The sequence below is a fragment of the Accipiter gentilis genome, chromosome 7 (assembly GCF_929443795.1).
Source record: "Accipiter gentilis chromosome 7, bAccGen1.1, whole genome shotgun sequence".
In the NCBI taxonomy this organism is placed as follows: Eukaryota; Metazoa; Chordata; class Aves; order Accipitriformes; family Accipitridae; genus Astur; species Astur gentilis.
The window spans coordinates 28,519,191-28,531,222 of NC_064886.1; positions in this window are offsets into that span (position 1 = coordinate 28,519,191).

Here is a 12,032-nt window from a genome sequence, read left to right on the forward strand (position 1 = left end):
GTTTATGGCTGCGGAGGTATATATCAGAAGATGCACATGTAATTTGAACAAAAATAATGGACCAGAGCCCTCTAAAACGTCAGGTTTATTTGGTCTTAAAATATTTAGTAACTAACTCTTTGCCAGCTCTTTCCATGGCTTCGTTTCTGGTGGTGTCCAAGCCTCTTCCATCATTTTCAGATTTTTTTTCTTCCTGATGTGAGGTCTTGGGCTCCTGAGGAACACATGGCTCATCTCACAGCCTGCGGGTGCTGGGAGCAGGGGTGTCAGCAGGGCTGGGGCTCGCACACCTCAGAGACCACCCGGGTGTGTCAGGATCTCATTAGGGTCACAGCATGATGGGTCTGGGCATCCCACTGTGTACAGAAAAAAATTATGAGAGTGGGGAAGAGTTCAAGGAAGAGCTGCAAAAGTGATTGCAGGGCTGACGGAATCAGCTGGGAAGAGAGGATTAGAAGACTTTCCGTAGTTCTGGCATGCCTTACCGCCAGGTCACTATCTACTAGTGCCTATCATATTTTACAGCACTTTAGTGCTTTTGCAAAGGACCTCTGAAGTCTCTTAAGACCCAAATACAGCCTGAGTCGAGGAGCATTCCCCAGAGAGATGCAGCAGTTATCAGCTCCGTTTGCTCAGTGGTGAAACTGAGTCAGAGTGAATCAAGAGTGTTGTTTTCCTCACAGCGTATGCTCAAATGTGCAGTTTTTAGAGGTAAGTGCGCTTCATGTGAACACAGAGCCCAAGTCCTACGGCACTGCTGCGAGGCCATACGATATTCACCGAAAACCCAGTCGTGCTTCTATTGACTCCAGAGCCTGAATTCTATCTCTGCTCCAGCTCCCGTCTCTGCCGGTATTGCTCTGGTCCTCTGTGCCCTGCCTGCATGGGCATATTTTCTACTAACTAAAAATAGGGAGAGGATTTTGCAGCATGGTTTCATAGTGAAACAGGACTCTGCATCCTTCTTAGGACTCTGCATCCTTCTTTTGTGTGTGCATATCTGTACCAACTTCTGATGGCGTTAGAGAGGCAGACACCTCCAAGGCATCCGGTTTCTTCAGGTGGGGGGTGAAGGAGAGCACCCTGCAAGGGCAGACACTGTGTGTCCCTGGGGCGAGCACCCGGAGGTCTGGCTCTCCCCAGGAGACCTTTGGTGTCTGCACCTCCAGAGATAGCCATCAGAATGAGACGGTTGTATTAATCTGGGGGAGCCTTTTATCCCAACCGTTTTTTTTTCTTGTTGTTGGACAACTAATTCGCTGTACTGGCTGTTGATACCCTGGGACTTAACTTCGTTTTTTACTTTGACCCATCCCACTGTTCGAACTGCTCATAAGCAGCATTTATCAGCCCTCTTCGGACACTGATTAGAGCTGAGCAAATACATCACCGTGAATATTTAATGAGTTGGGGGTTAGATTTTTCACGTGTCCTTTCTTGAGAGTTCATTTTACAGACGTTTTCTGAAATGTGGTTATTCTGAAGTAATTTAAAATCTCCTGAAATTGTACACTGGACTATTAGATTAATATTTCACACTGACACCATACGGGGCAGGTAGCAACTGGCTGTGTAAAGCCTGTAGTGTCGCGGAGCGGTCTGGCTGGGGCACAAGCAGCCACGTTTTGAGTGTACACATTCAGGTGTGCAAATGTAGGCAGCAGTTGCCATGATCATCTTCCATGTCCAAAACATGCTTGCTGTTTTGCCCACACACTCAGGTCATTTGACAGTAAGTAGAGGGCAGGTACAGTACAGCCCCAGGCAGCGCTGGCAAAACCCACTCCGAATTAGAGGCATCTTTGTTCTGCATCGCTATCGCTTGCCCACTTCTGTTTCTGATCCCCAGCTACTGGCGATGTGACCGATGGGCCTGCTGAGTGCTTACTGTGGATATGTTCCTCCTTCCCAGCCTCTTGTTTTTCAGGCTGGCTCGCATGTTGAATATGGCAGCTTGCATTAATAAAATAGGTTGGTCTGAAATGCCCACAGGATTTTTTTCTCCTGGCACAGCAGGGTGGGATTTTTTGTATATACAAAGAACTCCGATGTAAAGATACATATTTCTACAAAGCTCTTGTGTTCTTCCTCCTGCGGCTCTTTAGTTCAGCTGCTGCCACGTGGCCCTGGCGCTCAGTGCTGGGGGTGGCCATCTGCGCCCTGCGAGCACAGAGCCGCAGCCGGATGGGCTGCAGCAGGGCATGCACCTGAGGGCGAGTACGGCTACCCTGTGGGCCTGCTCACGTGTACTGTTGGAGCTAACTGCAGAGGGGAAGGATGGCCTTGCAGCAGGGCAACGGCCTGGGGTCAGGAGCAGACAATGCCATGGCTAGCTCTGCCACCGGCTGCCTTGGCAAGCTTTGGCATGTCACCAAGTGTCACCGTGTCCCTGCGACCTGTTCCCGTGCAGTTAGGCTGCCTTTATCCTGCGGTCGTTGGGCAGGTAACTGCTAAAAACGCCCTGAAAAGGTGAGCTCGCTTGTTCACCCAGATGTCAGTAGTTCCAAGGAGCCGGAGGAGCTGCAGAGAGTGCCTGGGAGCAACCCCCCACCCCAACGCCACCCTGACCGGGACAGGAGCACGGCGCCAGGGCGGAGGTGCTGGGTGGGGTGCGTGGCTCCCCCGGAATTGAGAGCAGGGGGAAAAATCCTGCAGGCAGACCTCTGCGGCCATCTCAGGGCTGGTGCCAGGGACCCTTGGAAGGACAATCCGTCTTTTTTCTCCTGCCGTAGCAGTGCCTGAGGCAGCAGCCGGCAGGCGTGGCTGACCCCACTGAAAGCCTGGGGAAAGCTGTGGCCCGTGGGCAGCCTGGACCAGCTGGATGGAGTTGGTCTGCAGGAAAACGCAGTGTCTTGGCTTCAGCTCGGCTGCTGCCTCCAAGGGACTGGTGCTCCTCCCTCGGTGTGTGTGCCCACCCAGGGAAGCGAGGCGAACGGCCTAGGAGGAGCGCCGGCCCCACAAGCCATGTCTCACCCTGCAGGGCGCAAATCTCCCTCTCCAAACCCCTGGAGAAGAAACAAACTGCTGTGCGACGCGAACTATTTTAATTTAAGGCCTGAGGAAAGCAAGATGGTTGTTGCTACCATCTGAAATGACTGGCAGCCCTGTGGTAGCCTCTAGCCAAGAGCTCCTTCAGGTGTGGATGTCTGCTAATGCTGAAACAGAAATAGTAGTGATGGTTTTGTAAACTTTGTACAAGGTTTGTAAATTTTACACGATTAAGCAATCTTCTGCAGTTCCTAAACCAGGTTCTTTCATCTTTTTTCTTTCTTACATAGGAGAGGACCATGTTCATGGCTAAAATTAGGAAAGTGTCAAAAAAACCCTGGTAGTGTGTATGCGTAGCTTTCAAACTAGAAAGGCTGAAGTTTTGAAAAGGCCTGAATTTGCTGGGAATTTGTTTCGGTAATTAGCTTCCCTAACTTCACTGGGAAACCCCAGCCTATGCGCCTGCTAGCTATACCAGGCACTTCAGGAGCATTTCACAAACTAAAAGCAGAACCGTTTATGTAATCAAAACTTCCCGAAGTTTTTGCTGGCCTGCAGTATCAGGAGTACCCGGCTGTGGGTTATTAATGATCACACGGCCCCTTGGAGAAAGCGAAGCCTCGTACAAATGTTACGTCTTATTGCTATTGACTGGTTGTAAGGGTATGACTTGGGCAGAGTACGGTGAAATAGATTAACTTTATTAATTATTTAGCGCATAGTAACTAGATATTTAATGTATCTGTACAGCTATTGTGCCTCCTCTGCAGTTTGATTAACATTTTCTTCACGCAGCGGAACACCACTCACGTGCGGTGAAACATCTTTTCTGACATGAAATCCAGTGGCAGAGCCGTGACCGCCCCCAGCGAGGACTAGTTCATCGTGGGAGCTGAACCCGGAGCGAAACGGCAACGGCTTGCGGCAAGCGGAGGAGCCACCCCGCTTCCGCGGCACTTCACAAGAAACCCGTGTACAAGGGGAGGGGCGCGGCGGGAGGGATACGCCGTTACAAACCCTCGGCCGAGAAAGCGCCGCTGCGAAAGACTGGCAGCACACCAACGGGGGGCGGGGGACGGACACCGAATCTGTGCCGCCGGCCGGCAGCGGTGGGATTCGGTGGGGAGAGCAGCAGGCGGGCCCGGCTCCCGCTGCGGGGCTGGCGGCAGCGAGCGTCCGTGCGCGACGCGGGCTCCCCGGGGGCCGCGTTCGGTTGTTGGGAGGCGGCGTGGGTCGTTCTCCCTTCCCCCCCCCCCCCCCCCCCCCGCCCCGGCCGGCTCAGCCGGGCCGCGGGGTCCCCGCAGCCGCCCCCCCCCCCCCGGCACAAAGCGAAGGCAAAGCCCCCCACCGCGGGGCCGGGGCTGGCGGCGGATGGCGGGGCTGGCTCTCAGGGCCGCCGGCACCGTCATGTGCTCTCAGCTTCAGCCGCTTTCCTCGGCACTGAGTTGGTAACGTCGGGGTTTCCTAAACGGAGCGGGTACGCGTGCCGCTTAGGCCCAAACCTCTTTTGTGCTCGGAAGAGGCTGCGGGTTGCCCCGAGGGGACCGAGCCCCGGCGCACAAGTCAGGGCGGCGTAGAAGTGGCTGCACTCGGCCGGCAGCGGCAGAGCCCGCGCCGCGCACCCCCGGCCTCTTCGCCGCCCCCGCCGCCTCTGCTCGCCCCCGCCCTCCGCCCCCGCCTCGCCCCGCTGCGCCACTCGCTTTCTCACAGCTCCCGCTGCTTCGCGTTCCTCCCCCGGCTGCCGTTGCTATGCCCCGCCGCCGGGCCGGCCGCCGGCAGGAATTCGTGGCCGGTCCAGCTGCTCCCAGCGTGGCCCCCGCACCCCTGGCCGCACCGCCCATGAGCCCCCTCTCCCCCAGCTGTCGCCCCGGGGCTGGGCACGACACCAGAGCTACGGCCGCAGAAATGCACCGGGCTCCTTTCCCACGGGGATGCGGCTTTCCCCCCCCCCCCCCTCTCGAGAAGACGCGCCAGGACGTCACATCGTGCTGTTCCCCGAGGGGAGATGGCTCACGACCTGATGGCCACTTCGGGCCCGGTTTGCCCCCGGGAGCTGCAGGCCCGGGCGCTCGGCACCGCAGCCCACCGCTGCCACCGGCCAGAGCCCGCCGCGCCTCGACCGCCGCGCCGGGCAGCAGCCTGGCGGGGCTCGGACTGCCCGGGTGCTGCTGTACCGTTCCACGCCACGCTGTGCCCTGCCGCTCTGGGACACGGCAAGGACCCCCGTGGCAGTGCCAACCCGAGAAAGCCCAGAGCCACCCAGCAGTTCTCGGGAGGCTGGTCCGGCGGCACAGGCTCACCCCAGGACAGCGGTGGCGGTTGCCCGGAGAAGCGTGCAGGCTTCTGGTGTGGGAGTTTTTTGTAGCCCTCTTGGATGTTTGTGCCTGCCTCTGGGAAACGCCACACGCCGAGGTCCTGGGCATTTGGTGCCTGGTTGGAGGACGCAACAGTAATATTGGGCAGTGTAGCAAGATAACCAAATAAAATAAACAACAGGGCAATTTTTTAAGTGGTGTTATTATACATATTTTGAGAATCGGCACTGCTGCGTTTTAAAAATGTGCTTCAGGATTTAGGAAAAAAAAACACCCAACAACTAAAAATAAATGTAAAACAACCCGGTTCTCTTAATATCCTCTGGCCTCTCCTATTTTGCCCATCTGACTGTAAGCCTTATCGCTGATAAGGATTATTCCTTTCTATCTAAGAAAGGAGTCCTAATAAGAGAAGAATAAACACTGCCAATCATGGGATTTAAACAGGACATCAGTGGGGCTGATAATAGGGAAATATTCTGTGACCCTTCCAAAATCCTGTGGAGAGATGAAACCGAGAGAGATCTGTCAAAACCTGGGCGGATTCTATAGAAACTACTTGACAAACCTTACTGAATTTAACAGAGAATGAGATCTTTTCCCTGGGTTTTGCCATCATCCCACATTATTCAATAGCGAGGAGATAATTTTCTATTAATTTCTATAGAACTTTTTCACAAGTATAAAAACTGCATGTTCTCACACTGGCACCTGCTCCCCACCACAAACTCATTCACGTTATCACACCGATTCAGAGGGAGGACCATAAATATCTCAATATTTAAGAACAAACTTTCTTTAAAATGCTGCTTTCAAAACTGCCTGAGGGTCTGCCTGTGCAGCTGTGGGGTTTGTTAATCAATAGCACCATGCAGTACGCCGTGTCTTTTTGCGTAATTACAGAGTGAAAGCAGACACAGAAAAGAAGCAAGTGGAAACTATTAATTTTGTGGAATAGGACTTGATTTGTGTTTCAGTTTTGTTTTCTTCGGTGCAGTGGGAAGGAGCTGGAAGAGAAGGTGACAGCAGCAGTTTGGCCACCCGTCCTCAAGCCGCTTGGTGTAACGTGAAGCCGCTGTTTGGACTTTGCTTTTCTGGGTCCGTGAGCAGCTCTGGGGGTGCGGAGGCAGAGGGGATGCTGCTGCTCCCCTGGGATGGGGATGTTGGGCAGGGATGGGGCTGAACTGGGACACCTTATACCGCAGTTGTGAGCACCAGCCTCATACCACTGGTTCCCAAAGCTGTCAGTGATGGTTTTCATGGTAGAAACAATCTCAAGGGTGAGAAGGTTTTGGTGCAAAGGGTAAGCATCTCTCCTCAGTGCATGCTTTTTTAAGAAGCAGCGGTAGTAGTAGGTGACAGGCTAATACTGGCAGGATTGGAAATGTGGTCAAGGATTACGATTTTTGTTTGGTTTATGAGGAGACGGAGGTGGGGAGAGGTCGCTTCTCCCCGCTATTTTATTGGGAATATATCAATGGAGTGGAAGCCTTTGGAAATACGGGCATTTTTAGACAAAATGTGCTTGCCTATCTAAAATGCTTGTAAGATCCTCGACCCTGGTGACAGGTTGCTCTTTGGCTGCTGTTAGGAGACCAGTCCAGATGGCCACTGTCCTGTTCCTGTTTGGCAGTCTTTGGTACGGCATTTTGAGACAGTTTCCATGGTGTGGGTGCTACCAGGTCCAGGTCCTGGGGTGAGTTTGCCCTGAGGCCTCCCAGCACTTCCTAACACCCTGCTGGGACCAGGCTTAAAGGCTTTGGAAATCCACCTTACACTTCTAGAGATGACCCTGGTCTAGCGTGAATGGGACTTCTTGACTGCAAGGTGTAAGCAGAGGCGACGGGCCCACTGTTATTAACATTGCTAAGCCTTTCCTCTGGATAAAGAGAAATCTTCCGTCTCCGGAGTGTAATTCTGAACATCTTATAAACATTACACAGATACATGGCACGGACATTTATAATCATAAAAAGAAACAAGGATGCCTGAATATATGGGGGACATGAATCACTCCTAATGCTGGAGGTCGATCCATAATACCTTAAATAAGTACTCTGAGTCCAAGTGCTAATTATCGGCTAATGGGGTATTTGTTCTCCTTCAGTTATGTAAAAGTACACAGCATTCAGCTTAAAGAGTACGCTTAAACGGCTTTGTACTGGTGGAGAATGAACAGCCTTGAAGACTGCTGCCATGGTTTGCCCTGGAGCTCCTGGAGCCCCTCGCCGAGCTCCTGGTGCTGCCCTCAGCTGTGCCTCTCCACGCTTGGCCCGCTGCCCTTGCCATTTTAGCTGACTTTCTGTCTCCGTATCTCAACGTTATCCTAGTCAGCAACACTGGCAGAGACGTAAATAAAATTATAAATCCTATAGTGTGGGTTTTTTGCCATGGCTGCTGGTCAGAGAGCAGTGAAGATGCCTGTTGAGTACAAGGGGAGCTTCCACCTGAGTAACAAGGCCCCATAAAGTGAATCAGGTCCTTGATCGCAACCCCGGTAAGAAGGGGTCTCAGTGGGCAGAGTGAACGGCTCTCATGGGGAAAGACACCCATCCTCACTGCAGAAATGCCTTGTCGGGAATTCGGCAGAGCTGAGCTGACATCAAGAGGCTTGTGCTGGAGCCAGCAGCTGGAGAGAGACCCTGACGTACCTCCACCAGCCAGCTCCCCCCAGAGCCATCGAGCACCTTGTGTACACTAGAGCTTCACCCTCTTTTAACTAATTCAAACTCAGAATGTATTTTTTGTTCCTTATGCCTTTTGAGAAGCAGGATGGACCCATGTCCAACTGGGACGAAAAGGGCCCAGAGTAAGCGGATCACAGAGGGAGACTCTCCCTGAGCTCTGATAAAAATACGGAAATGTGATACTTTCTTACACTAAACATTGTAAGGTGTTAAGTAACATTACAATGCTGTAAGTTATCTTTATGAGGATATTCAAAAGGCAGACGCAGAGCCTGAAAAATTCTCTGTGCTAAAGGCGGTTTTGCCATGAAGTGCAGATCCTCTGCCTGACTCCCACACCATTTCCTGCGGCATCTAATTGGAACAGAGGCCAAAATGAATACTTTGCTTGGTGAACTACGGAAAGGGAAAAATACCTGCTTGTATTTGTAGGGTATTGCACGGCCTGTATCTTTAGCACTGTTATCAGTAATGATCGTTTTCCTGTAACTGTGCAGGGGGGGGGGGTGTGCGATTCCTCTACAGATGGGTATTTTGTGATATTTGAGCTGAATTCAGCTCCAGTGTATGATAGTATTTTTCCAAAAGTGTCACTAACTGCACCTCTTACTCTGCCTTGATTTCAGACTACTGTATGTCTTCTTTAACACAAGGAAAAATGATTGATAGAAGTAAGTGCCATACACAAGTGAAAAAGAATTTAAAATCACTGTGCTTATTAGAGATGGATGAATGCTAATGCTGGTGCACATGTCATGCATGCACATGGAACAGGCTCACAGTCCTGTGCATAGTAAAATGTGTTTCACAGTGAAACTTTCCCTTTCTTTGTCAGTGCTCTTGGATAACATCTCAATCCCTTTTCACTGTAACTTCCCAAAACGTAAACTCAGGCGCTCTGGCTGGATCCTGCCCGCAGACACACCAACAGCTCTTCACGTGAAGCCTTTCCTTTCTGTGCACATCCTCCCACCAGAGTGCCTCTGGTTTCTGCTGCTCTGTAGCCCGAATTTCAGGCTATGGCAGTCCTTTCTTATGACTGAAATGTGGGATGCCAGTTATTTATTTATGTAAAGCGTTCAGAGGCATTAACTCAAGAACACCATAGAAACTGGGCTGGTATTGTAGTCGGGGCTTTTATTCAGGTTGTCTGATGCGCTGTGGATGCCGCCTGCCTTTGTGTGCTCTAGTCCCATGTTTATCCCGACGATGCCTTTGTGTTCCCTATTTGACATATTTTACTGTAAATAAAGAGCGACACTGTCTTGCAGCTGTATCCACTGTGACATTTGACTCTCTGCTGAATGAGTGCATTGTGCCGTGTGCTTTGGAAACATTATCTCTTTTTAAAAAATAATCCAGTCCTTTAATAGTTTCCTGCATGTGCCTGTATTCCTTTGCACATCCAGAGGGCTCAGGTGTTTGCCCACCTCTGTCAAACCTCCGCCAGACTGGTTCCTGCCGTGCTGAGGGCTGGTGAGGGTGGAGGTGGTGTGGGCACCGGGTTTCGGCATGGGTCAATTCCCATCTTGCATGGTCTTTTTAGCTCCACATAAACCCTCCGATCAGACACGCTGTCTGGCTTTTTCTGGGGCATTAGCACTTTGCCACACTTCTCTTAGATATTATGTGACATCTCTTAATTAGGTCTATACGTATGATATATTCTTTAATATAAGGTTGATTCTGTTACTGGCTGCTCCACAATTAAGGTGATCTTCCCGGTGCTGCCTGGTCATTTGGTGTCCAGCAGATCAGCCCTTTTAGGTGTTAAAGGTATTTCTCTTTTTGGCTCTAGAAAGTTTAAACCCTTACTGAGGCCAGATTTCTTGAAGCAGGCTTGGTCCATTGGGTGCCTAACTCCCTTTGTCCTCATTGAAGATCCCAGCTTTCATGAAGCTTTTATTTTTGCCTTTACACAACTGTGCTATTTTTATGTAACTCGTAATTTCAAACTGATTCTGAAACACTTTCAAAATAATTAGGTCTATATATAGAAATGTATAGGGTTTCACTCTCAGTATTGAATGCCAATAAATCTATATGTTATAGAGGCTGGTAGTCCTGCCTGCATTTCCCAGAGTAAGGCCGAACCGTCGGTTTCCTATAATGCCGTCAGGGTGGAACTACCTGAGATAACATTGTCTGTGCCAGGTCTCTGCCTTAAACACAACCGTTTTGGGAAAACTCAAGCCAAAGTGCTAATATTCTGGACACTCTCTGTCTGGTGTGGACGGAATAATATCCCGAGAGAGTGGGATGGTGTAACCACTTTCCAAAGAGAAAAGAGCTCGTTATTACTATTGCTATGGGTAGTATCTTCCTGAAAATGTCATCAAACTTTAAGAATTATGTTCACTGTGCGTGCACATAGCAGAGGAGAGCAGAGCAGAACGGAATCGTCATCTTAAGTTAGTCGGCATGAAAAGCGAGTGTGTATATCGGTTTTCCCCTACGTGAAAAGGGAGCGTATTTGTACAAGCGCTGTCGTCTTTGAGAGGAGCATGGCAGTGAGCCGAAGGGCAGGGCCCACCACGTCCCCCAGGATCGGGGCTTGGCGCCTCCCTGTCAGCCTCACGGGACTCAGATGGGAAATTGGATGGAGGAGGTGGCGGGCGCTGTGAAGCTGTCGGTTGCCTCCACCAGCAAATCCCATTTTCAGATAAGCCATGCTGATCTCGGGCGTCTCCGCTGCATCTCAGTACTGGTTCCCTCTCACCAGCAGCTGCATTGTGTACAGTATAGGAGCCGTATCATGTATAATATGGGACAGTGACATCTGCAAAAGGGGTTCCAAGAGAGAATCCGGCATCCAAATCACCCCAGCGACCTGATGAGACGCGGACGTTGTCTGGCGCTGCAGGAGGGCTCCTGGCTCTCTCCCGGAGAGAACAGCTCTGCACTTTGGCACTCTTGGCTTTGCACTTTTATTATTAAAATTCCCCGGAATAAAAAGGAAAGGCATCTGTGAGGAAACAAGATTGATAATAGATTCAAAATGTATTTTTATTGCATTCTTAAATTACCATAATTAAATTAAATTATTAAATGTATTTTTATTAAATTAGCACACAGGCTGGTGTCATTTGCCTTAAATATTTTAATAAAGCCTGTGAAGTCTTCCCTTGTTATTAGCGCTCTCGGAATGTATCTATTTTAATGACAATGTGAGTTTAAGTTGGGAAGAGAGCCTGGATGGGTGAACTCTGCATTTCTCTGGGGGGCTCAGCAGGGTTATGGGACTTTCTTTGCTCAAGAGTGGCTGCGGGACCAGAGGCTGGGGGCACCACATAAATTCCCTGTACATATATCTGGAGGAGATACACAAACGATGTGTTGTGACAATAGAGCAGCAAAGCATTTAGGCACATGTTGAAAAACTCTGTGGAACAGAGATGTACTTGCAGAGCAGGGCCTGGAGGAAATCTGTGTATTGCTGGGTTTGAAGATAATAGAGGGGGATGAATTAATAATTATATATGTGTGCGCTACATTTAAAGACAGATTTATGTATGTGGTTCATTTTTTTGTGTCAAACCTGCCTTCCCACTTTCTTTATCTCTAGCTATAAACTGGGTATTTTTCAACAGATGCCAGCATGGAGAACAGCGGATTCAGGGGTGCTGCTGCTGCTTTGACGACAGCCATGAGAGTGAACTTGAACCATTTTCATGGAAGGGGTTTGGGATGCTCAGACCAGGGCTCCTCACCTTGCCAGCAGCTGCTCCGAACCAGGTAGGGGCTTGCAAATAAATCTTCTCACTGGCCCTCTGGCAAGAGAAAAGGTAAAAAAAAAATAATTTAAAATGAAAATGTATGGATTTCTTAAGGAGTTGAAAAAAGGGGGAAAAGTTGTAGAAACGGTTCATTTTAATTGCAGCATTTAAAATAATTTTTAAAAATGTACCGAAAATGCGGGCGCAGAGTGCTGGATGGCAAAGGGGCTCAGGGTGGCAACGGGGGTTGGGAATTACTTGCCAAGTGCAGTGTGTAAAACTAAGGTTGAAATCCCCTATTTGCCTGATTGCACAGGGATTTGAAT